A 27,507-nucleotide genomic window follows, 5' to 3' on the forward strand; every position below is an offset into this window, starting at 1 on the left:
TACCAGGCTTCTTAAGAAACAGAATCCATTTTGTATAATTCTAAGAACATGGCTGGGTTGGGGTTAATAAAAAACAAATAAGCAAGTCCATCAATAAATATTTTCTGAGTGTACATGGTGTGTATAAATTTATTCTAGAAAGTATAGAGAAGAGAACTGAGAGAGAGATGGAAGATGACAAAGGATATAGAAGAGATGGCCCTTTCTCTTAGAGAGCATAAAATATGTGCCCCAGAGAAGAAAAATTTTAAGCACTTGAAGAAAAAAACAAATGGAGATTGGTTTTACTTTATACTGTTCTTGAAAAGTGATATAAAAATGACTATTTCAAACTCAGTGAGTTCCCACTGACTTCTATTTTAATTTTAGAGATACGTTCCTACTTTAAAAAATAACCTCTATTCAAAACAACAAAGATGTTAATTTATATACAGTGAGAATTGCCACAGTTTCCACACATGCTAGTTGACCCTGATAACTAATTAAATTATCCAAAATTACTCTTTTCCTGATTATAAAAGAATGGCATGCTCATTATTGCAAAACTGGAAAATACTGAGAAGTAAGAGAAGTATATAAGTCAGCACCTAGAAACAACTACTAACAATTTGGTGTATGTCCTTTTAACCTTCTGCTTTTTAATACATGCATACATACGTATGTATGTATCTGTATATATGTGTGTTTGTAGTAAAATAATAATGTAATACTACTTTATACCATGTTATTTCCACTTACAATATATTAGAAAAATATGCACATGGACAAACATCCTTCCTCTTGGGTTTAATAATTGTGCAATACCCCCATGTAATGGGTGAACTTTCATGACTAATTGTTAACAAAGAACTTTAAAAATACTGATGGGAAGAACACATATCTAACAATAGCTTCTATCAATGTCCTCAAAGTAAGCGAGTGAAATACACAATCTGGAATGTGACTGCATTCTGTTAAATGCATAAACAGGAACATAGGCTAAATAATGTTACTAGGAAGAAGAATTATCTGCTATGATTAAGTCTCATGTGAACACAAAAACTTTCATTTGAACAGGTGAAAAAAGAGAAAAGGCTGATATTCTGATTTTACCAGACATTTTCTCTCAGATTATGAAGTTGAATGTGCATATTATTTCTGTGTAGAGCACTAAAACCACCTGTGCTAACACAGTTAGTGTCCATCTCAAGGATGGAGGTAGAGGAAGTAGGCAAATGACTAGGTTCTATAACCTAGGCTGAAAGTAGTTAGATGGGAGGCCAGGACAAGAGGACTTGTGCTTGCCCTGGAGCTGAGAGCCTTCTGAGGATGATAGATGTTTATGGTTGCAGTGTAGAGGGAATTAAAGGCTTCCAAGTCACAGAGAAGAAGGAAGAAAATATACCAGCATGACTAAAGGAGTATCACAGTAACAGAAGTTGCAGAATAGAAGGCAGACCACAGGAGTTGATGAGCTTTGTGATGTTTGGAACACAAGTTGGTCAGGACCCTGGCCATGGGTAAAGTGAAAGGATAAATATAAGCAGGACAGAGAGATAAATGGAGACTCACCCCAATGAAGATGACCAGCCAGTTTCCCTACTATGGTGATATCATAAAGGAGAATGAGTAGCGCAAAGAGAGGAGTTAAAATAAAGGTAAGTTTGAGGAGAATCAGTTATCCCTAGGAGAAGGAACTTTTCCATCACATTGGAATTTCCAGAGCTCCCAAAAGGCATCTGGGACAGACCTCCTAAGACACAAACTCAGAGATCCAAAATATATTCTGGATCAGTCCTCTAATTTTAGTTCCTAATACTCTAAGTTGTTACAAAATCAGTATAGGCAATTTGCAGTTATCCCAAGGGGTAAAACCAATTCACATAATTTAAAATTCATTTAAAGCCATGTTTAATTAACATAATGTTTCATTCTACTTTAATTACTTTTAAGAACCCACATATTGCTTTGGGGAATTAGTAAAATTAGGCAAAATTTGTTTGTCATAACATGGAACATGTTGGGAATTATTAGTTTAAACCATCTGGATAAATAGCTGTCTCCTTTCTACTTGATAATTGCCACCATTAAAAACACTATGCCTACTCACCCCTTTCACCCACCTCCAGTAGGTATTGTCTTGAGATCCAGGAGTTCTTTTGATTGTTCAACAATATTCACTTATCTTTTTTTTTTTTTAAATCCTCACTGGAGGATATTTTTTTCATTGCTTTTCAGAGAGAGAGAGAGAAAAATCAATGTGAGAGAGACACATCAATTGGTTTTCTCCCATATGCACCCTGACCAGGGCCAAAGGTCGAGCCTGCAACCGAGGTACGTGTCTTTGACTGGAATAAAACCCGAGACCCTCCAGTCTGGGGGCCAACGCTCTAAACACTGAGCACAACCAGCTAGGGCTATTCAGTTATCTTTAACTTGAGCCCCTGACCACGCCAAAGTCAATAAAGCCTCAGTTTCCTGATATATAACTTGGAGGAAATCAGTTTCTTTCTCTCTGGATTATTGTGGGAACTCAATAAAATAATGTACACAAAAGATATTTATCAAAAAGTTATTATTACTAGTAAAACTTTTATACCTAAGGGAAATGCCAAGCAGTAGGTCTTCATTTAAACTGTAGGAAAACAACAACAGGAAGTGACAACAATAATGGCCACTAATAGGAGAAATTTTTGGAAAGCTTTGCAACTCAGTTCTATGAAAAAACCTAGTGGGTAGTAGAATTAAAAATCTTCTTTTCAAAATTATTTATTCATTTATTACAGTTTACATTCAATATTATTTTGTATTAGTTTCAGGTGTACAGCATAGTGGTTAAACAATCAAAATTCTTCTTAACTGAAAGATATGATCTCCCGTCCTTATTCACATGACACAAACACCACCTATAATGTCTAACAACATCCATTAAGCCTGTGACTTGGTGTTCTGGTCTCAGGCTCCATGAATACAATCAAGGCATCTTCCAGACTCTGAGTTGGAAATCTTAAACTGGGAGAAGCAGGACCTTAGATGAGATATTGCTACTGCTTTGAACTTGATTGGAGATAGTGGCAACCTGGTGGCAGATGGAAGAGCATAGCTTCAACCCAAGATAAAGGATGAATAATCCTCTCTTCAGAGATCAGATATGACTTCCTATGTGAACTGCTTAAATTGGGACTTCATTATTTTGCTTCAACAGAGAAAGGATAATCCCATTATGTGTTTTCCTATCTTCTTTCTCTAACATCACTTTTCCCTCATTTCCATCTTTTGTTTCTCATATAGAAATAGAATATAGTGGGAAAAGCTGAGATTCTGAATTCAGAGAGGCTTATTACTAAGCTTCTTGAAGCCTTCCTTTCTTTGAAGCCATCAGCTTTCTTATCCTCTTAATTTGTTTCCTTGTCTCTGTCCTGATTCCCACACCACTTCTCTTTTTCATGAGTTTCCTCTGTGTTTAGGTCCTTGTCACTTCTTTTAAGTATCAGTTTATTGACAAATTAAAAATGGAACTACCTTATGACTCAACAATTCCACTTCTGGGTTTATATCTGAAGAAACACAAAGCACTAATTTGAAAGAATATATGCACCCTATGTTCATTTCAGCATTATTTACAATAGCCAGGATATGGAAGCAACCCAATTTCTCATCAATAGATGAGTGCATAAAAAAGCTGTTGTATATATATATATATATATAATGAAATATTACTTGGCCATAAAAAAAGAATGATATTTTACCATTTGCAACAGAATGCATGGACCTAGAGGGTATTATGCTAAGTTAAATAAGTCAAAGACAAATACTATATGATTTCATCCATGTGTGGAACTTAAAGAACAAAACAAATGGACAAACAAAACAGAAACAGACTCAGATACAGAGAACAGGCCAATGATTACCAGAGGGGAGCGGGATTGATGGACTGGGTGCAAAAGGTGAAGAGATTAAGAACAAATGGGTAGTTACAAAATAGTCAGGAGGATGTAAAGTGCAGCATAGGAAATATAGTCAATAACATTGTAATAGTTATGTATGGTGCTAGTTAGGATGGTGGAAATATCAAGGGAACACTTTGTAACATATATGATTGTGTAACCACTGTGTTCTACACCTAAAACTAATACAAAATATTATCGAATGTCAATTCTAATTGAAAAATAATTTTTTAAAAAAGAATCTGTTTATTGGCAAGGATGTGGAGAAACTGGAACTTCATAAATTGCTGTGGCAATGTAAAATGATGCAGCCATTGTGGAAAATAGATGGTTCCTTAAAAGGTTAAATATAGAGTTACCATATGACCCAGCATTTCTACTTCTACGCATATACTCAAGAAAAATGACAATATACACAAAAACTTGTACATAATTTTTCATAAAGATATTATTTATAATAGCCCAAAGAGGAAACTATCAAGTGCCCATCAATGGATGAATGAATAAACAAAGTGTGGTATATCCATACAATGGAATATTATTCAACCATAAGAAAGATGAATGCACTGATACATGTTACAGCATGAATGAAACTTAAAAGTGCCATACTAAATGAAAGGCTACATATTGCATAAGTTTACTTATATGAAATTTCCACAGTAGGTTAGAGGCAGAAAATAGATTAGTTATTGCCAGGGACTGGAATTGGGAGTAACTGAGAGGTACAGGGCTCCTTTTCAGGGTGGTGAGAATGTACTAAAATTAGACTGTGGTGATGGTTGTACAACTCTGTTAATATAATAAAACTCAATTAATTGTATACTTTAAATGAGTGAATTATATCTCAAAAACTTTTGTTAAAAGAAAAAATAGTTGTCACATTCTCACCCTTAACAATGAATGGCAATATTGATCAAGTCACTATAACTGTATTGGAATCATAAAGATTTCCATTAAGACTATGGTTGGGTGAACATCCCAAAAGGTTGGATATCTAAACAATATTACTTTCTACATTTTGGGCAGGAAAGAGTCTGTTAAGATCATGGACCAAAATGAGAATTTGGATATATATGAGTTCAGTGTCTGTACTCCTAAACCTCTATTATCTTACCTCTAACATTTTAAAACATTTATCTTTACTGTTGAAAGTATTACAGATGCCCTCCTTTTCCCCCATTGACTCCCTCCACCCTACACCCCCACAGGCCTACCGCACTATTGTCTGTGTCCCTGGTTGTGCCTATATGCATATAAGTTCTTTGGTTAATCTCTCCCCAACCACCCACCCTTCCCCTGACTTCCCTCTGAGAATTGTCGGTCTGTTCCATAGTTCTATGTCTCTGGGTTTATTTTGTTCATCAATTTATTTTGATCATTAGATTCCACATATAAGTAAGATCATATGGTATTTGACTTTCTCTGACTGGTTTATTTCACTTAGCATAATACTCTCCAGGTTCCCTCCATGCTGTCTCAAAGGATAAGATATACTTCTTTTTTTATAGCTGCAAAACTTTTAATAAGCATAACTATCAAATAAATCATTAAAATTCATTTAAAAAAATCAGTATAGCCCTGACAGTGAGGTTCAGTGGTTGAACATCGACCCAGGAACCAAGAAGTTGCCAGTTCAGTTCCTGGTCAGGGCACATGCCAGGATTTCAGGCTCAAGCCCCAGTAGGGGGTGTACAGGAGACAGTCAATCGATGATGTTTCTGTCTCACAGATGTTTCTATCTCTCTATCCTTATCCTTTCCTCTCTCTCTAAAAATCAATAAAAACATTTTTTAAAAATTAGTATAATTCACTGAGTTAACAAAGTAAAAAGACATACCCTAGAATGGGAGAAAAAATTGCAAATCATATATCTAATAAGGGTTTTATATAAATATCCACAATACATAAGAAAGTTAAATATATCACTGTACACACACTAGGAGTGTTATAATCAAATGGACATATAATAACAAGCATTGGCAAGAATGTGGAGACTTTAGAATTCTCATACATTGCTAGTGAAAATGTAAAATGGTTCAGTCACTTTGGAAAATAATCTGGTAGTCTCTTAAAATGTTTGACAGAGTTACCATGTAAACTGGCAATTCTACGCCTAGATATACATCCAAGATAATTCAAACCATATGTCTGTACATAAACTTGTACATGAATGTGTATAGCAACACTGTTCATGGGCCTAATAGCCAAAACAAGGCAATGACCCAAATATCCACCAAAAGATGAATGGATAAACAAAATGTGGTTGATCCATACCCTGGATTATTATCTGGCAATAAAAAATGAAGTACTCATATATGCTACAACATGGATAAGTCTTGAAATCATTATGCTAAGTAAAATAAAGGATTTTTGGGGAAATGATGAAAATATTCTAAAATTTATTGTCGTGATGGTTGGGTGACTCTGTTAACATAGTAAAATCATTGAATTGTCCCACTTAAATGTATGAGTTGTATCTAAATATGTAAATTATATCCATGTAAAATTACTGTTTAAGAGAGGAATTAGTCTCTCTACTTCTAACTAGGTGTTATTATAAATAGTATCATTTTAAGAGCCACAGAAGACTCCCTGGGACTGACATTTCTAACCAGAAGGAAATAATAGAATGTTCATTTCATAAAAGCAAGTTCTACTCCTTAAACAAATTCTACCTCTGCTTCATAAGTGATAAAAGGAAAATTTTTAAATTATTTTTAAATGCCACATGCATATAATTAAACATTTTAAAATGGTAGTAAGTGGTATATGGTGAAAAGTTTCTTTCTCATCCACTATCTCCAATGTCCAGTTTCCTCCCAGGAGGCAAGCAATTATTCTTATCCATTTTATTCACCTTCCATGTTATAAACACATTAAAATATGCCTTTAAGAAACATAAAAAGTAGTTCACTCTACACATTATTCTGCACCTTAATTTTTTCACATAAAATTCTATTTTGGAAAGCGTTCTGTATCAGCTTTTCCAGTTATCTATTCAGGCATAAGAAATAACCTCAAAAGAATGACTTAAAACAATAACAATCATATATTTTTATCATGAACCTGGAGTTGTGTGGACTCAGGTAGGCAGTTTTGGCCCAGAATCCCTCCTTTGGTTGCAATCAGATGATTTGTAATGGAATAGTTTTATATCTCACAGGCTTCATTACTTACATGTCTGGCACCTGGGGACAGGCCGTATTCTTCCTCAGGCATATTTTTCTTCATCTCTGGCTCTGTCTCTGTCTCTTTTTCCCCCAGCCCTCTCTTCCTTCTTCTGCCCTTCGCCTGTAGTCAGACTTCATGCATGGTAACTAAATGCTCCTAGAGCAATTTTCGTAAGAAACTGGCTGGATTTTTCAACTGGCAGGTCAGAAGTCATGCACCATCATATCTGCTGCATTCTATTTATTAAAGCAGTCTCAAAGCCCCAGCTAAGTTCAGAGGGAGGGGGGCGTGGCACAGACTTTGAGCATTTTGGTTGAAGTGACGAGAATATTTGAACATGTGTTCATTCTACCACATCAAATGATGTAGAGATATCTTATTTTTTGTTTAATGACTGTGTGGTATTTCACAGTATGAATGCACAATTATAGAATCAATCTGCTATTAATTGTTTCTGTCTTTTGTTATTGCAACAATGTACAATAAATATCTTTGTCCATAAATCTTTGAAAACATGTGTAAATATATTTGCAAGATAAATTCATCAAACTAGAGTTGCTGTATCAAATGAAATGTGACGTCAAAGACTTTACACTTCCACCAACAGTACACAAGGGTGATTTTTTTCCACTCATTTTTGTAAATGCAATGTATTATCAAACCTCTTAATCTTGGCTTTGCATTTGTTTCATTTGAAGACATTTATAGTTTTCTATGAGCTGTTGCTCATTTTCATTTGCTTGTTTTTATGTTAAATTGTTGGTTCTTTTCTCATTGACTGATAAACACTTTTTTTTTTGACAGGGGATAAACCTGTAATACAAAATATAGGAAAGAATCACAATAAGTGTTCAATGTGTAGTGGTGCCATTTACTTTAATCATGCTAGGAAAGAGAGTCAAGAGACAGGTACTTAGTAATGATTTCACATCCTTCATGGATTCTTACTTTAATTGGTTTTAAGACATATACATACATATGTTTTCTAAATACTGATTTTTCTCCTATTTATTCCATTCTCTTCTTTGGGAACTCTTATTACACATGTAGTGAGATATTTTTATTCTATCCTCTCTGTCTCTTAATCTCTCCTATATATTCTATTTAGGTGCCACTCTTGATAGTGTCTTTAGATTTATCTTTCAGTTTGCTAATTCTCTTTTTTATTCTATCAAAACTGCTGTTTGAGAGTTCTCTTGATCTACTTACAAAAGAAGCAAAAAATGGTAACAGGAGACTTGACTTTGGGTGGTGAGCACACAATACAATATACAGATGAGATATTATAGAATTGTATTCCTGAAACCTATATAATTTTATTAACCAATGTCAGCCCAATAAATTCAATAAAAATTTAAAAAATCTTCATCAGTCCAAATATGCACTTCTATAATTTCAGCCTGCCATCAATCCTCCAAAAATCTAACTAACTTTAAATTGTATATCTTTGCCCAGCCGTGTTGCTCAGTAGTTGAGCATTGACCTATAATTCAGGAGATCACGGTTCGATTCCTGGTCAGAGCACAGGCCTGGGGTTGTGGGCTTGATTCCCAGAAGTGCAGGTGCAGGAGGCAGCCAATCAATGACTCTCTCTAATCACTGATGTTTCTTTCTCTCTTTCCCTCCCTCTCCCTTCTCTCTGGAATCAATAAAGACATATTTACAAATAAATAAATTGTATATCTTAGAAGAATAAGTGTACTTTTCCTTTGATATGGTCAAGAGAAAATTATTTTGAAGAATGTTTAGTCATTTTTTTCTGTAAACACTTCTGACAGCTATACAAATCTTAGTTTTAATTGTACTCTAGCTAATAAATCCTTTAAAAGAAAAAAATCTACTTTTTAATCTATTCATAAACATTTTAATTCCAAAGGCTATCATTTTTGGTTCTAGAATTTCCACATTTATCTTTATCATATATGTCTGATTTTTTAAAAGTATCTTGTTTTATGATTCTGATTCTCTCTTTTATGTTGTCAATCTTTTTGAAATTTTTAATTCAATTTATTTAAACTAACAAATTGTTCATCCATTTCTCTCACCTCCCAACCCCTTGCATCTTGAAACCACCAATTTTTTCTATATATCTATGAATCTCTTTTTCTTCCCTTTTCACTTGACATAATGCCCTTGAGGGTCCATCCATGTTGTCTCAAAGGGCAAAGTTTCATTATTTTTGTGGCTGAATAATATTCCATTATATATTCCATTATATATATTTCATTATATATTCCATTATTATATATATATAATATATTATATATAATAGTATGTTTATAAATAAATAACAGTTTCTTTATCCAGTCATCTGTCAATGAACAATTAGGTTATTTTCATATTTTGACTATTGTCAATAATGTTGCAATGAACATGGCAAGGCATATACCTTTTTTTTTTAATATGTCTTTATTGATTTCAGAGAGAGGAAGGGAGAGGGAGAAAGAGATAGAAACATCAATGATGAGAGAGTCATTGATCGGCTGCCTCCTGCACGCCCCTGACAGAGGATCGAACCAGGATCTCACGGATCCTAGGTCGATGCTCAACCTCTGAGCCACTTCCGGCCAGGCGAGGCATATACCTTTTTGAATTAGTGTTTTCATTTTCTTCAGATAAATACTTCAATGTGGAATAGATGAATGATATGGTAGTTTTATTTTTACTTTTTTGAGGAATCTTCATATTGTTTTCCACAGTGGTTGCACCAATTTACATTCTTACCAACAGTGCACATGTATTTCCTTTTTCTCCACATCCCTGCCAACACTTACTGTCTTTTTAATGATGATGCGAGGTGATATTCCATTGTGGTTTTGATTGGCATTTCCCTGATAATTGATGATACTGGGCATCGTTTTACATGTCTGTTGGCTATATGTATGTCTCTTTGGGAAAAAATGTCTATTCAGATCTTCTGCATATTTTTAATTGAATTTTTTTTTGTTTTGCTATTGAGTTGAGTTGTTCATATATTTTTGATATTAGCCTCTTTTCAGATATATGATTGCAACTATTTTCTCCCATTTTGTAGGTTGCCTACAAAACCATCATTTTATTGATGGTTTCCTTTGCTATGCAGGCGCTTTTTAGTTTGATATAGCCTAGCTTGTTTATTTTTGCTTTTGTTGCTTTTGCTTTTGGTGTTAGACTCAAAGAATCATTGTGATGATCTGTCAAGGAGCTTACTGCCTATGTTTTCTTCCAGGAGTTTTATGGTTTTAGATCTTACATGCAAATCTTTAATCCATTTTGAGTTATTTTTTGTGTATGGTGTTAGATAGTGGTCTGGTTTCTTTCTTTTTTATGTAGATGTCCAATTTTCCCAGCACCATTTATTGAAGAGACTATCCTTTCCCCATAATACAGTCTTGGCTCCTTTGTGTATATCATTGACTGATTTTCATATTTGAACCTTCCTTGCATCCCAGTAATAAATCTCACTTAGACATAATGTATGATTCTTTTAACATACTGTTTGAATTAGATTTGCTGTTATTTTGTTGAAGATATTTGCATCTGTATTAGGGTTATTGGCATACACTTGTCTTATAGTTTCTTTTTCTGGCTTTGATATAAGGTTAAAGCTGGCCTCATACAGTGAGTTTGGAAGTAATCCCTCCTCCTCAACTTTTGGAAACAGTTTGAGAATAATTGGAATTATTTTTTTCTTTAAATATTTGGTAGAATTGACCAGGGAATCTGTCTTGTTTTGGGCTTTTCTTTTTTGAAAAGTTTTTGATTACTGTTGCAACCTCCTTACTAGTTATAGGTCTCTTCAGATTTTCTATTTCTTCATGATTCAGTTTTAATAGGTTGTATATTTCTAGGAATTTACCCTTTTCTTCTAGATTATTTAATTCATCTATTTTACTTCTGTGGCATCAGTTATAGTGTCACTTCTTTTGTTTCAAATTTTATTTGAGGCATTTCTCATTTTTCTTAGTCTAGCTAAGAGTTTGTCAATTTTGTTGATCTTCCCCAAAATATCAGTTTCATTGATTTTTTCTTCTCTATTTCATTTATTTCTGTTCTATCTTTATTATTGCTTTTTTTCTACTTACTTTGTCTATGTTTGTTCTTTTTTTCTAGTTCCTTGAGGGGTAAAATTAGGTTGTTTATTTAGGATCTTTTTTCTTTTTTAATGTATGTGTTTTTTCCTATAAACTTCCCTTCTACACTGCTTTTGCTGCATCTCATAAGTTGGTTTGTTGTGTTTTGTTTTCATTTGTCTCAAAATATTTTCTAATTTATCTTTTGATTTCTTTTGTGACCTTATTTGTTGTTCCAGAGTGTGTTGTTTAGTTTCCACATGCTTGTGAATTTTTCAGTTTTCCTTCTCCTATTGATTTCATTCCATTGTGGTCAGAAAATATAGTTTGTATAATTTTAATCTTATTTTGTTAAGATTTGTTTTGTGACCTAACATATGATTTATTATGGACCATGTCCCATGTGTGATTGAGAAGAATATGTATTCTATTGCTGATGGTTGGAATGTTCTGTACACATCTGTTAGATCCATCTATAGGGTTTTCGAGAATGTCTTTTTGAATAGTTTTCTTACTATTTGCACTAGGTGTTGCATGATATATACACAACTTATGTAAGCCTAATGGTGTCAACATTTTACCTGTTCAAGTGAAGCCTAGAAAAACTTACTTCCCTTTACATCCCTTTGCCCTCTTCCATTATTATATAATTGTCCTACATATTTTCTCTAGATACATAGAGAACTACATTAGGCAGCATTAAAATTGTATTTGCCCATATATTTGTTTCCTTCCATTGTATTTTTTTTTCTTTCATAATATTCCAAGATTCCTTTGTTAATAATTTCCATTGTGTTTAGAAAACTTCTTTTATACATTCTTTAGAGTAGATTTACTGGTGAAAAATTATCTTAGTTTTCTTTCATTTGAGAATGTCTTGATTTCTTCTTATTTCTTAAAGGATATTTTCATTGGATACACAATTATGAATTGACAGATTTTTTTTCTTTCAGCATTTGAAAAATACTGTGCCACTTCCTTCTGCCCTCCATAGATCTGTTGAGGAATTCTCTATCATTCTAATTTCTTTTCCCATGTAGATAAGGTGTTGTTTTTCTCTGGCAGTTTACAAAATTTTTTCTTTGTATTTAGTTTTCAGAAATTTGGAATTTTATCTTCTTTAGAGTTTGCTCAGCTTCATGAACCTGTTTATGTCTTGTGCAAAATTTGGGAAAATCTCAGCCATTATATCTTCAGATTTTTACTTTTTACTCTAAACTTCAAACTTTTTAGTCCCATCCTCTTTCTCTACTCTTCTGAGACTACAATGACATGGATATTAGTTCTTTTTTTATAGTCTCATAGAATTCTGAGACTATTCATTTTTGGGCTCTCTTTTCTCTTTGTTGTTCAAATTGGGTAATTTTTCTTGTTCTATTTTCAAGTTCACTGATTCTTATGTCTTATCCATTCTTCTGCTGAGCCCACTTATTTAGTTTTTTTACAATTTCATTTATTATAATTTTCAGTTCTTTATAACCTTAATTCCTTTGCTGAGAGCTTCTGTCCTTTGTTGAGACTTTTTAATTTTTTTATTTATTTCAAGTGTGTTTGTAATTTTCTGTTGAAGGATTATTATGACTAGTACTTTTAAATACCTGTGAGATAATTCTCAAATGTCTGTCATCTTAAGGTTGGCATCTGTTGATTGTCTGTTTTCATTCAAGTTAAATTTTTTCTGCTCCTTGATATGATTTTGGTTAAAACCTGCATATTTTTGTTATGTTATGATACTCTGGATTTTATTCAAATCTTGTGCTTTTTAATTAAATTTATTGGGGTGACACTGGTTAATAAAATTACATGTTTCAAGTGTATATTTCTATGATACATCATTTGCATATTTCATTGTGTGCCACCACCCAAAGTCAGATCTTTTTCATCACTGTATATTTGACCTCCTTTACCCTTTACCATCTCCCACACCCTTTCCCTCTGCTAACCACCATAATGTTGTCTGTGTCTATGAGATTTTATTTGTTTGTTTTTGTTTTTCTCATTTGTTCATTTGTCACTTTCAATTTTATATCTCACATGAGTAAAATCATATGGTTCTTGACTTTTTATGTCTGACATGTTGCTTAGCATGATATTCTCAAGATTCATCCATGTTCACAAATAACAGTAGTTAATCTTTTCTTATCACTGAGTAGTATTCCACTGTATATATGTACCACATCTTCTTTATCCAATCCCCTATCAAAGTACATTTTGGTTGTTTTCATGCCTTGGCCACTGTGATTAATGCTGCAATGAACACAGGGGTGCCTATAACTTTGCAAATAATTGTTTTCTAATTTTTCGGGTAGATACCTAGAAGAGGATAGCTGGGTCATATGGTGACTCTATTTTTATTTTTTTGAGGAAACTCCATACTGTTTTTCATAGTGGCTGTACCAGTTTACATTCCCTCCAGCAGTAAATGAGGGTTCCTTTTTCTCCACCACCTCTCCAACACTTGTTATTACCTGTCTTGTTGATAATAGTCATTCTAACAGGTGTGAGGTGACATCTCATTGTAGTTTTGATTTGCATTTCCCTGATAGCTAGTGAAGTTGAGCATCTTTTCAGATACCTGTTGGCCATTTGTATGTCTTCTTGGGAAAAGTGTCTGTTCAGGTCCTATGCCCATTTTTTAATTGGATTTTTATTTGTTTGTTTGAGGTTGAGTTGTATGAGTTCTTCATGTATTTTTTATATTAACTCCTTGTTGGAGCTGTTGTTTGCAAATATTATCTCCCATTTGTTTGGTTGCCTTTTTGATTTGTTGGCAGTTTCTTTTGCTGTGCATAAGCTTTTTTGTTTGATATAGTCTCACTCATTTATTTTTGCCTTTACTTCCCTTGCTTTTTGGGATTAAATTCATAAAATTATCTCCAAGACCAAGGTCTATAAATTTTGAACCTATGTTTTCCTCTATGTAATTTATTGTTTGAGATCTTATATTTAGGTCTTTGATCCACCTTGAGTTATTTTTGTATATGAGAACAAACAGTAGTCTAGTTTCATTCTTTTGCATGTGATTTTCTAATTTTCTCAGCACCATTTATTGAAGAGGGTTTCTTTTCTCCATTGTATATTTTTGGCTGCTTTGCTGAAAATTATTTGCCCATGTACATGTGGGTTTATTTCTGGACTCTGAATTCTGTTTCACGGGTCCTTGTGTCTGTTTTTCAGCCAATATCGTGCTGTTTTGATTACTGTCACTTTGTAGCATAATTTGAAGTCATAGAGTGTAATAACTCTGGATTCATTCTTTTTTCTCAGGACTGCTTTGAAGTATTCCAGGTCTCTTGTGGTTCTTTACAAATCTGATTTTGTTTTTAATTACATTAGGATTTTGATGGGGATTTCATTAAATCTGTATATTACTTTGTGTAATATGGACATTTTAACTATATTGATTCTTCCAGTCCATGAACATAGATCATCTTTCCATTTCTTTATGTCTTTTTAAATCTCTTTTAATAATGCTTTGTAGTTTTTAGTGTATAGGTCCTTCACATCTTTTGTTAAGTTTATTACTAGGTGTTTTTTTTGGGTGTTTTTTTTTTGGCAAATGGAAAAGAAATGTTTTTCCACTTCTTTTTCTGAAATTTCATTGTCAGTATATAGGAATGCAATGGATTTTTGTACATTGATTTTGTATTCTGCCACATTACTATATTTGTTTATTGTTTCTACTAGATTTTGGTACAGTCTTTAGGGTTTTCTGTACAAAGAATCAGTCATCTACAATAAGTGACAATTTTATTTCTTCATTCCTTATTTGGATGCTTTTTATTTCTTTTCTTGCCTGATTGTTCTGGCTAAGACTTCCAGTACTATGTTGAATAAGGGTGGTGAGAGTGACCATCCTTGTCTTGTTCCTGATCTTAGAGCAAAAGCTTTCAGTTTTTCACCATTGAGTATGATATTAGCTGAGGGTTTGTCATATACGGCCTTTATGATGTTGAGGTACTTTTTTCTATGTCCATTTTATTGTATCTTGCCAAATGCTTTTCATTGTATCTCTTGATATGATTATATTATTTTTATCTTCTATTTTGTTAATGTGGTGTATTACATGAATCAACTTGTGCATGTAAAGGTGTGAATTTGTAAATCTTGTTTTTTAACAGGCTTCCTCTGATATTGCTATAGTGGGGAAAGAGTATCCTGCTTTGTTACTGCTAGGTAGGGATGGAAGTTCATGTTTTCATTTGGCCTCTATTGACACAAGGCAAGATGCAGATGATATCTTCATTAACTGGGTGAGAGAGTTGAGTTTTACTAGGTATCCACTGATACCACACTGATTTCAAGAGGAAGAGACATCTCCTTAGGGTTCCCCATGTGGCTCCTATAGACATTATGAATGAGAGGACATTTCATTACTGCTAAGTAGGGATGAAATTCCTAACTTCCCACTGGCCTTATTTGAAACCATCCTGATTGGACAGGGGCATCATAGAACTTTTTTATAGCCTGGGGAAGCTGCAGGTGTTCACTCTTTACGTGACCTTTCCTGTCAGGGGTGGAAGTGGGCCAAAGATAGTCTGTGGTATGTGGCGAGAGTAGAGGACTTAGGTCTAAAAGTTTTTGTTTTATTAGGCTGTCTTTTCCTGGTTCTTTAGTTAGAGAGGACCAGGTTTTCTAATTGCTTTCTTTTCGTTTTTGTCAGTGTACATTGTTGTTTCAAGATTCCCAAGTTCCCTACTACCTAGTCTTGGAACATAAAGAAAAAAAGAATACTTAAGGAACTTTTGCATATACCAAATTCCAATATGATTTGGGGTTTTTTCTCTCTGTTTTGTTTCATTGATCTCATGAACCTTTGTCATAATGTTTTAATTGCTTTATTTTTACTTTATAATACATAAAATTTTGTATGTCAGCTCCATTTTATTATTATTCCTTTTGGAAAAAGACTTTGGTTATTCTTCAATAATTTTTTCCCCAGAGGAATTTTAAAATAAGTTTGATTAATTACAAATTCCTGCAAGGATGTATATATGTAACTATACATTGGTCCAAACCCAGAGAATGTACAACACCAATAGTAAACCCTAAGATAAATTATGGCTAATTATGATGTATCAATGTAGGTTCATTCTTGGTGAAAAAAGTACCATTCTGGTGAATATTGCTAAAGAGGTAAGCTATGCATGTGTGGGGGTAGGGGGTAAATGGGAAATCTCTGTAACTCCCCCTTAATATTGTTGTAAACCTAAAACTGCTCTTAAAAAATAAAGTTTAGCCCTGCTGTGCATGGCTCAGTGGTTTAGCACTGACCTAGGATTTAGGAGATGGTGGTTCGATTACCAGTCAGGGCACATGCCCAGGTTGCAGGCTCGATCCCCAGTCGGGGGTTGCAGGAGGCAGCTGATCAATGATGACTCTCTCATCATGAATGTTTCTATCTCTCTCTCTCCTTCTCCCTTCCTCTCTCTGAAATCAATAAAGATATATTTTAAACATAATAATAATAGTAAAGTTTAAAAAATTCCTGTTACTGTTTTAATAAGATCATGTTACTATTATAAGATAAATTTAAACAGCAAAGTATGTCATATTATTCACTTAAATCTACTTTTAGGACCCAATACAATGTTTTCAATTTTCTTTATATTCTCCCTATACATTTCTAGTTAGGTCTATTCTTAGAATCTGTTTTTTTCTGTTTGTTCTTATAATTGCAATTGCAAATGTTATGTCTTCCCTCGTGACCTTTAAAAATGTGTTTATATATGAACACTTACATTTTTAAATTTTTATTTCATGTCATCCATTTTATTGATTTCTAGTATTTTTAAAAGATAAAATCTATTTTTTCCTAGGCAGATAAACTATAAGTTGAAATTAACTTTGAATGATATTATAAATCTTAATGGAGAATACTTGAGAATACTTTTTCTTCTATACAAAAGGATATTTTGCAATATTTTTTTCTATCTTACAGTATATTTATTTAAATGATTGTCTTAGGTCTAAACTAAAAAGTTGTGTGATGGGTTTAATTTTTCATAGTTCATTTTCAAATATTTTAAGCTTACTAAAAAGTGCGAAGAACAAAGAACTCCTATATCCCTTTATTCCAGTTGTTAACATTTTAGTATATTTGTTCCATATCTCCCTCTCTCTTTTCTCTAGACAAACATAAAGACACACACACACAGTAGTTACTCTTTTTATGAACCAATTGGTTTGAGAGCAAAATTCAGACATTATGCCATTTCATCCCAAACTACTCCAGTGTGTACTTCCCCAAAACAAAGATGTTATCTTTAATAGTCACAAATAAAACCATTCAAATCAGCAAATCAACACTGATACAGCACTACCATGCAACCCACAGATCCTATTCAAGTTTTGCCAAGTGTCCAACAGTGTCCCTTTTTATCTTCTGGTCCAAGATCCAATCTAGTACCATATGTTATATTTAGTTTTCATTTATTTTTATTCTCTTTCAGTCTAGAATATTTTCTCAATTTTGTTTCTGTTTTTGTTTTTCATGACCTTAAAAGTTTTGTATGATGTTTCTCAACCTGGGTCTATTTGGTAATTAATCCTGTTCAAACTCAAGACATGCATTCTTGAAGGCAGACCATAGCAACTTTGTTGTACTTTAAGCAGGGCATCAGGGGGCATATGGTGGCAATCCAGTTCCACTAGTGGTAACGGTATTCTTCATTACTTGTGTAAGGTGGTATCTGCCAGGTTTCTCCAACGTAGACTCATCATTTTCCCCTTTATAATTGTTTAGTCCTTGGTGAGGAAAAACTCTTTAGCTATTCTACCACCTCATTCTTCAATCAAACACCTATTCACTTGCCTTGATGATTCCTACTTAAATTAACCTTTACTATGGTAATTATTAAATTGTGATTTTCTCTTTACATTATTCTTTCTACATTCATTAGTTTACATTCTACTGGAAAGAAGAGCTTTCACTTCTCCATTTTTTTACTCATTCACTTTTTTTTTGTATTAATGTGGACTTATGTATGTATCCCTATATTCTCCAACTTATTGTAATTCTTTATTATTATTATTTATTTTGATACTAAAATTATTCTATATTTGAAAAGTGGAGGCTAGATCAGACTTTCAGTAGTATCCTTTTGACACACCCCCTTCATTCTTTGATCACATCCTTACTTGTCAAACACAATTAGATGTTCCAGGATCATTTTATAATTTTCCTGTTCTAGACCTAGAATCCATCATTTTCCAAGGAGCTCTGATTTGTTTTAAAGAAGAATCATATTTAGAAACCAAGATCTGTGCCCTCAGTGAACTCTAGCAGACAGAGCCAAGAAATACCTGTTTGTACATATATCTGTGTATACAACACACTCACACTCCACATATTTCTATGTTTATTTCTGTGTGTGCATGTGTATGCACGCATGCAATGAATATACATCAATATCTCTAATTTAAATCCAACATCCCAGAATTCTTTCTAACATTCCCTCTTTCCACACTTATAAATTCCCTTCTCTGACAGTGAGAAATTTAGTTCCCATTTCTCACTCTTGCTCTCTCTCTCCCACTCTGTATACATATATTGCATATAATCAATCTCCTGACCATGCTTTTGTCCTCCTCAGACCATGGCCACATTGTCATTTCTCCTTCCCGCTGGCTGCTCAGTCTTGTCACTTTCTAAATCTCAGCCACACAACCATCTCCAAGAGAAGAGAAAGGAAAAAGAAAAAAGGACTTTCTTACTATTTTAATAATTTACATGTATTTGTTTTGTTGTTTTAAAGTATATAATCATATCACCTGTGAAAAATGAAAACTTTATCATCCCCTTATCAATCTTGATGTCTCTTTATTCTCACCCTTGTCTATTTTCACTAGAAAGTACCCTTAAAATAATGTTAAGTAACAGAGATGATAGTGGATATCTTTGCTTCATTTTGTAACTTTAATAATAATACTTCTAGTATCACTATACCATTAAGCACAATTGTAATACCAGAATGAGAAGGAAAGAGTACAATAGAAAAAGTATTTTAAGTGCTAATGACAAGGTCCTTTCCAAAATATATGATAGATGTAAACCACAGATCCAGTAATTCAGAAAATACCAAGCAGGAGAGTTACCATACACAAACAAAGAAAATAATAACTATACCTAGTCAGGTCATATGAAAACTTCAGAAAATCAAAAACAAAGAAAATCTTGAAAGAGGTCAGATTATTCACAATTACTAAAAACTGAAAGATACCTACATATCCTTCAATAAATGAATGGATAAACAAACAGTGGTATATCCACACGATGGAATATTATTTAGCAATAAAAAGAAATGAGATGTCAAGCCACATGTGTTTCACATGGATGAATCTTAAATGAATGTTTTCTAAGTGAAAGATGCCTATCTGAAAGTCTACATATTGCATGACTCCAGTTATATGATCTACTGGAAAAGACAAAACTATAGATGTTTAAAAGATCAGTATTTGACAGGGCTTCAAGACTGAGGGTGTGAGGAGGTAGGGGAAGAATATGGAGAGTGTTGAATAGATCAAGAACAGATTTGTTAAGGTGGTGAAATTATTCTGTGTGATCCTGTAATGGTAGATACTTGACACACTGCATTTGTTAAAACCTATAAAACTTTATAACAAAGAGTGAATCTTAACATACACAAGCGAAAAATAGTTTAGTTGGTCAGGGGATTGCAAAAAGAAATACAGACTGTGACATGAGACTGTAACTGTATTATCAGTTTATGAAACAATTTCATTGAAGGGAGTGTGGGAAAAAAAGGCTGACATAAGTAGCTTTGGAAATGAGTAGAGTCTGTAAGACTGAACGCTAAAGAAAATGTACATAAGCATCATATTCTAGTTAGTAAAGTTTTGTCCCATTAGGAGTACAAGTTAACAATTCTGATACTGTTATACATGTGTACTGCCATTGAACAATAAATTCAATGAATGGTGGGTGGTGGGAGCCAGGTTTTTCACTATTGATTGGGAATTTACAGATAAGTAAGAAAAAAGAGACTAGAATGATCCATGTACTAATGAATTAAAGTTGAAGACACCAGTATGAACTCATGTTTAGTTTAATGTAGATACAGAAGGTTACATATAGAAGTGTTTATAAATGTGTGTCTATATACTGGTTATTATACATACATATATTTACTTTTTCTTACAGGTGAGAGGGCCTAGAAGCAATGATACCCCAGGGACAACCAGCACACCCAGCACCCAAACAGTGGTTTCTAATATTATTCTCCAGTAAAAGGAAATTGGGACCCTTGGAGAAAATGCTCATTCTAGGGCTGCAAGAGGAATTATGCAAAATGAGCTTGAAACATCTTGAAGTGCCAGAAAGTAGGGGGAAAATCCTTAAAATGATGGAGATATATCAAAGGGACATAGAAACCAACTAAAAGAGCTCCCAATGGCTAAAGCTGGAACAAATTAACAACAAAATAAAGTTACTAAAATAATTTAGTAACCCCAAATTTAAAATAACTATCCATAAGTCTATACTCATATAAATAAATAATTGAATAAAAATAATTATATGAGAGAGATATGACAGATCTGTGAAGAAATCCAAGCAATTTATATACTTCACCCTCAAGATACTCCTCACTCATTAAGCATAGGCAGCATATGACATCCTTCCAAGGAGCAAACTATGAAAAGGTATAAGAGGGGAGAGTACCTCTGCAGTAGAGAAACCTGACTACCTCAACCAGGGAATCAAGGTTAACATCTACAGTGATAAGTCATGATTATAGCATATGCACTTGATATGACATGATGTGAATGGCACTTTACCTCTGTGGTTTTTCCTTAAAAGCCTATAATCCCAGTCTAATTATGAGAAAAACTTCAGAGAAATCCTTATTAAGAGATATTCTAAAAAATACTTGACCTGTACTCCTCAAAACTGCCAAGACCATCAAAAACAAGAAAAATCTGAGAAAGCCACATAGCCAAGAGGAGCTTAAGAAGATATGACAATTAGATATAGTGTGATATTCTGGCTGGGATGTCATAGAACAGGAAAAGGACAGTCAGTTAAAAATTCAGAAATTTGAACAAAATATGGACTTCAGTTAATAATGTATCAATATTGGTTTTTTCATTTAGCAAATGTACAATACTAATGTAAGATATTAAAAATTGGGGAAGACTGGTGTGGGGCACTTGGGAACTTTGTACTGTCTTTGAAAAACTTTTTGCAAATTTAAAAATGTCATAAAATTCAAAAATATATTTTAAAAATATCTGTTAGAATTTATCCATGAAACAGTTTGTGGGAGAATTGCTGGTGGTTTGGGGGGAGAATTGCTCATTGACAATTTTCTCTGTTTCTTATATGGTTATCGATTTGGTTATCATATCTTCTATTTATGTGCTCTGGGAGTCAGTTTGGGTCATTTTTATTGTTGTAGAAAATAAAATTAAAAATTCCAGGTTTTAAAGTTTGTTTGTATGGAGCACAACAGGATTTTGAGGAGTGCAATCAAAATTAGCCCCATAAGCTCCCAACTAAATTCCTCGACTTTTTACAGCTCCTCCAGCAAAGACAGCTAACCACCCACCCCACATGCAAGCTCTGCTTCACGTTTTCCTGAACTGTTGCTGTTGGAGCAGCAATCCTAACAGCAATTTCAGTTCTTTCATTCCAGACTTGCTTTCCTCTCCAGTCTTACCTGTTATAAGTCAGACTTATGGTCTAGTGCCCCAAATTCCCGTATTGACTCTATCAATACTTTCAGCTTCCCTAGGAATACATTGGTACCTGGGACTGGACTGGCATTTTCTGTTCTCTGCTGGATTCGTTTGCTTAGACATAGCTGGAGCTCCATGTAGACAACCACATTCTCAATGCTAACTGATTTTATTATCCTGAAGCACTCCCTGTTCTGCAATGGTTTCAATCTTTTTCCTAGACTTCCTCTCTGCCACCTGCTTCATTTGCTTCCAGGGGACCATTATTTGGAGCCTTCTCCCCATCCCTGTAGTTGTTAAATGGTTCCCCTTGGAGTGATGAAATATGCCAGTCACCATCCCCTTTCTCTCCTCAAGGAACCCTTTCTGGTTCTCAGGGTTTTTTAATTCAATCCTGATAAATGAATTATTACTTTATACCAGCTTAAGTCAAGGTCATGCCTGATAACTTTTGCAAGGTAAAAGGGGGAATTCTTTCCATCCACAAAATTTTCACTTTTCTGTTCCCCCATTTGATGTTTATTTATGATTCCAAGGGTCTGTGCTAGACAGGTGTTTCTTGGGGTTTACACACACAAATTTCTCTTTCAACAGAAGGTGACTTACAGCAACTAGCAAAAAAAAGAGTAATTTAAGAAAATGCTACTAAAGCACAGAGGCTAAAGCAGATTGATTTCAGTTTCCAAGCTGCCCTCTGTAGCTGACCACCAATATATCTGTCTGTCCAAAGGCGCTGGAAGGGATTTAGCATTTTATTTGGCCTTTTGTGGCAAGAATTCTGAGATCATTGCCAAAATAGAAGACACACACCCAGGGGAATGACTACAAACTACTTTAGCAGAAGAATGTCTACAAACAGTTTTCACTAAGAGAGCATCATTTTCAAAACAAAGTAGTTTTAAACAGAAAATTTGCAAATATTTTAAACAGTTTTTGTTTAAATGTTACCAATTTACCCCAGTGGGTTCAGGCTTTAACATGGGAAGATTTGAGATTAGTAGATTGGAAGAAATCTTTTTGGCTACCAGGTTTATTAGTGGAGGTTACAGGGGTTGGAATGGGTGTCTGGTGAGATGGTGGGTTCTACCTTACATGAGGTTCAGGGAGTGGTGGTCAAGCAGGTGTTTGATGAGCATGTATTGGAGCCCTGTGAAGGGGATTTCTGCTTCAGGTGACCATTTACTGATTGGTTTCTGGGGTCTTAAAAGCCCACAATCCTCAATCCTATATTACACAAATTCAAAAAGAGTAGATTGATGAAGGTTGGTAAAACTGGGAAAAATTCTTAGAGAAAGTAGAACTGGAAGTACTGGGGCAAAATCCAATCCAGGGTCTTGTCTGATGACCTGCTGAATCAGAACAACCTGGAAGGGTATTGTTAAGATGCAGATTCCCAAGCCTTATTCCTTTGCACTCTACCTCCTGTAACCAAGAGGAAGATCCAGAACCTAGAAGATCCACTTTGAAATCTATCTATTCACTAGAAGCCTGGGTTTTAGAAATTGGCTGAATATCTGGGACATAGAAGGAGGGCCACAGGTGCTCTCTGGCTGTCCCAGAGATGGGTTGCAAGTGAAGTATGGGCATGAAAAGGAAGCTGTGGCTCAAAGAAGGAGAATGATGTGGGAGTGGGAGATATGGGGTGGGTAAACATTTGTGCCTCCAGTGGAGTTGCATCTATCCATGGGAGAAAAAAATGTTGTGAAGTCTAGAGAGTGTTTTCAAAGGTCTAGTATTCCAAATATGAGTGCAGCAGCCCAGAGCCTATGCCTGCAGGCCAGTGAGCGTGGTGAAATTTGCCCTTAAGATGAGCTCTCAAACTCACCTCTAAGTAAATTACAGAAGTTCTGATTCACCCTGGACATTTGGGGCTCAGTACTTCCTGCTACATCTCTGGCACTGAGAGGTGTGGTTGTTCTAATTCCTAATACAGAATAGCCCTGATTGGGAATTGCCAGATGTGTACTTTGGCCCACTTGCTGCTCTTTTAGCTTTGGATCCTCAGAGTGAAAGGTGCTTAACCCAGCAGGCATTTGGATAAGTGAGTTTGGAGCTAAGATCTCTGTGTCACTCTGGTAAACTTGAACAATTACTTTATCAAATTATTTTATTCATAGAAGTTGGGGGGACCACATTGTTGCTGGATTTCACTGTGTCCCCTTGTCCTCTGTTCAGAGTTCCACCTGGGATTTTCTTCCTCACTTTCTCGAGGTTTTGTCTCATGTGGAAGGTCTCTTGTATAGATCTTTAGACAGCATGAGTCAGTAGGGAGAGAGTTAATCTCACCTACTATGATCTCTAAATATTATTTTATATCTGTCTGTAGGCCTGGTGCTCTCACCTCCTGCTGTTAATCAAAAGTTTTATCATTGTCTCACTTAGCTAATATTCAAAGCACTCACTCTCCCTTCCCCAGACACACATCACTGTCCCTAACCCAGGGCCTCTCACGAAGCCTGTGCTCAGCTGTTGAATAATTTCATGACTTCAGTGCTTCAGTGGCCTCTTGTAAAAACCACATCTTCATTTCTCAGAAAAACAAACTGCAATTTGATGCACTATCACTAGGTGGAACTAGTCTGTTAGAACAATTTGAGGTCAAGTCCAAAAAGTGAGCTCTGGATATGTTGCTGATAAATAAGTACACTGTTCAGAGTTTTCCTAGAATCATGAATAAATCTGTTTATTAACACTGAACTCCAATTTAGACAGAAGAGTAGATATTTCTTTTAAATTCAATAGACACCCCAGGTAAAGTCTGTTATCTTTTCTTATTGATCACTTCCTTTCCCTTCATCAGCACAGCTGGAATTTTAACTTAGTCAAAAGTATCTTCTGACAATTACTTTTTATTCAGACTTGGAGCTACTTTGAGGTCAAATCCCCACCCCAGATGCTTATCCCTCAAGGGCTAGCAACGACCAAACCGTTGATCTCAGTAACAAGCTCTTTATTCACGTTGCCTCCACTACTTGAGCTAACTGTAGGGCACAGACCCTTTGCCCATAACAAAAATAAATAAATACGCTTCACAGAGGTGAGATGGTGCTGAAAGTGTACAAGCTATCCCCTCCATTAAGCCTCTTTCTCTCAAATCAGAAAAGATATTTTCTTACTTGACACCTTCCAGATTCCCTCCTCCCATCAGCTTTCTGAACCTGCCTGGGCTGCTGGCTTAATTTCCAGAATAGCTGCATTTAATTAGTATCCCAGGGTAACTGGCTTCCCTTAGCAACAAAGGTAACAATGGCTTCAGCTCACAAATTACCTAAGCTACAGTTTTCTTGCACTGATAAAAAGCATATTCAACAATACTCAAACATATGTTTTAAACATAAAATTATTTTGATGTCTACTCATTAACAAATATTTTCTTAAGCTTCTTCTGTGTGTAAATCACAGAACTGGCCTCTGGGTATAGAGAGTTGAATCAACTATGGTTCTTTCTCTTGGGGAACCCAAAAAGGAATTGGAAAGAGAAGATATGAATGAAAATATGTCTACTACAAAATATTATTAAATGTGTAATTTGGTTTGAAAGCCTGAGAGTGTCCGAGAAAGGTAAAAGTCTTTGGGTCTGGGGGAAGTGGATCTTGAACTTGAAAGCTCAACTATGGAGACTAACAGATTTTAACTCAAATGCTAACTTTGCCACTAGCTGTGTGATTTTAGGCAAGTTACTTACACTTTCTGAGCTTCGGTTCCCTCTCCTGTAAATGAGGAAGACTAAAGTTCACTCCAAAAGGCTTATATAAGGGCTAGAAATAACATAGATAAAGCACCTATTGTATGTATTGCCTGGTCAACAGTCCCTCATTTCATCATTGGTAATGCAATCTCAAAGGCTCAATAAGTTTTAGCTAGGTGAAAGGAAAGGGATGGAATTTCCATTTGTAGGAAGTGCATTAAAATGTCCAGGGCAACTGAGACCAAGCTGGACCAGGAAGGCAAAAGAAATTAGTTGGTTTACAATGAGAAGCTGAGAGTAGGGGGAGATTGAATGGGAAAGATAGTTGAAACTTTTTCACAAGGACTCTAGGTTAAAATGTCAGAGCTGAAAGAAACCTCTAAAAATAATCTGATGGTTCAAGCTCTTTATTTGATTGATGATATGGCTTACCTTTCACTAGTTCTATTTTTTTCAGTATGAAATAGAGTTTTATTTTCAAATTAAATAAAATAGTTAATTGTTTTAAACTTCCATAATGTCTCTTCTCATCAGAGCTTGAGGATACACCTAGCTATTGGTATGAGATTAACTATACCCTTATCAAAGACACTAGCAGAGAGACTCTTTGACCTGATCTGGGCCATGAGATGACTGGAGAAAAGGGGGTAAAAAAGAAGTAATAATAGTTTGCTGCTCCTTTAGGTTCCAGAGAAATCCCAGGTTTGGATGCTACTCAAGTTCACCTTCACCCTCTATCTAAATCAAGAGAACATCTGATTGTTTCTAATTATCATATTATCATTGCTATCACTGTAAATAATAATAAATAATAATATTTGCACTTGTATTTACATAGCACTTCTTGCCTTTTAAAGGGACAATCAAGCCTCTTGCTCATTTCCTTCTCACACCAGACCTGGAGATAGTTAAGCCATCCCTCCTCCACCCACCAACACAGACATCATCTCAGTTCTACCTACAGATGAAGAAACTGAGGCTCAGCAAGTTGAAATGACTTTCCCCAGAATACATAGAGAGTTAATGACTAGAACCCAGATCTTCTAATTTTTTACCCAGGGCCAGTATCTATAAGTGGAAAAAGGGCCTCTGTAGGAGAAAGTGACAAGGGATAATCTATGGGACAGTCAAACCCTTGTCTCTAGGAAGCCTTGTTTCTCATCGCACTTCCCTGGATGCCTCTTGGATATCACATATTCTCACCAAGCAACCTTCTTACTCTTACAGATCGTCAACACTCATCCAAAAAGCCTGGGACCAGCCACGGTGCTTGGGCTCTTTTCATATATCTAACCATTCCATAGCATATAACAAATCTTTGACAAATTTCCAATGAGGAGAAAAAAAATAGCAGAAACCAAATGCCCTCCATCAGTGACTTGATATGGCCAAGCATAGGCTCGTTTCAAAGGTTGAACCACAGAACAGTCATGATGCTCAACCCCTTCCCCCAAGTCTAGCTGGTGTTTTTTTCCCCCACATAGTTAAGAGGATCTTATTAGGATCTTATTTTTTTACAAAACAAAGGCAAGCATCATTATTACAATTCAGTAAATTTACAAAAGGAACCCCACTGATACATGTTATTGTATATTTTGTTTTTTTGCTTGTTTCATACTGAGCATACTAACATTAGATCATTATATTTATCTGCCCACCCCCATTTATGGGAGTAGAGTGCTCATCAGCCTTTAAAGACACTTGATAGATAGGCTTTCTTTTAAGTTAGTGTTTTGAGAACACTAATTATTGGGAAAGCTCTCAAGTTGATTTTATCATTTGGATTAGGTGGGGAAATGTCACTCTTATTAATCACTTCAGATAATAAGTTTAAGTGGAATTCTTTGTGATTAAGTCTTTTATTTTTTAAGTAACCAGGTGATTTGAATCTGAAATTTAGATGTTCTCTAATTCATGAATATTTTCTTACCTAGTTTTTTCTTGAGAATTACCTTTACTTTTGAAACAAGCC

Source organism: Miniopterus natalensis, chromosome X, assembly GCF_054644295.1.
Source record: "Miniopterus natalensis isolate mMinNat1 chromosome X, mMinNat1.hap1, whole genome shotgun sequence".
Lineage (NCBI taxonomy): Eukaryota > Metazoa > Chordata > Mammalia > Chiroptera > Miniopteridae > Miniopterus > Miniopterus natalensis.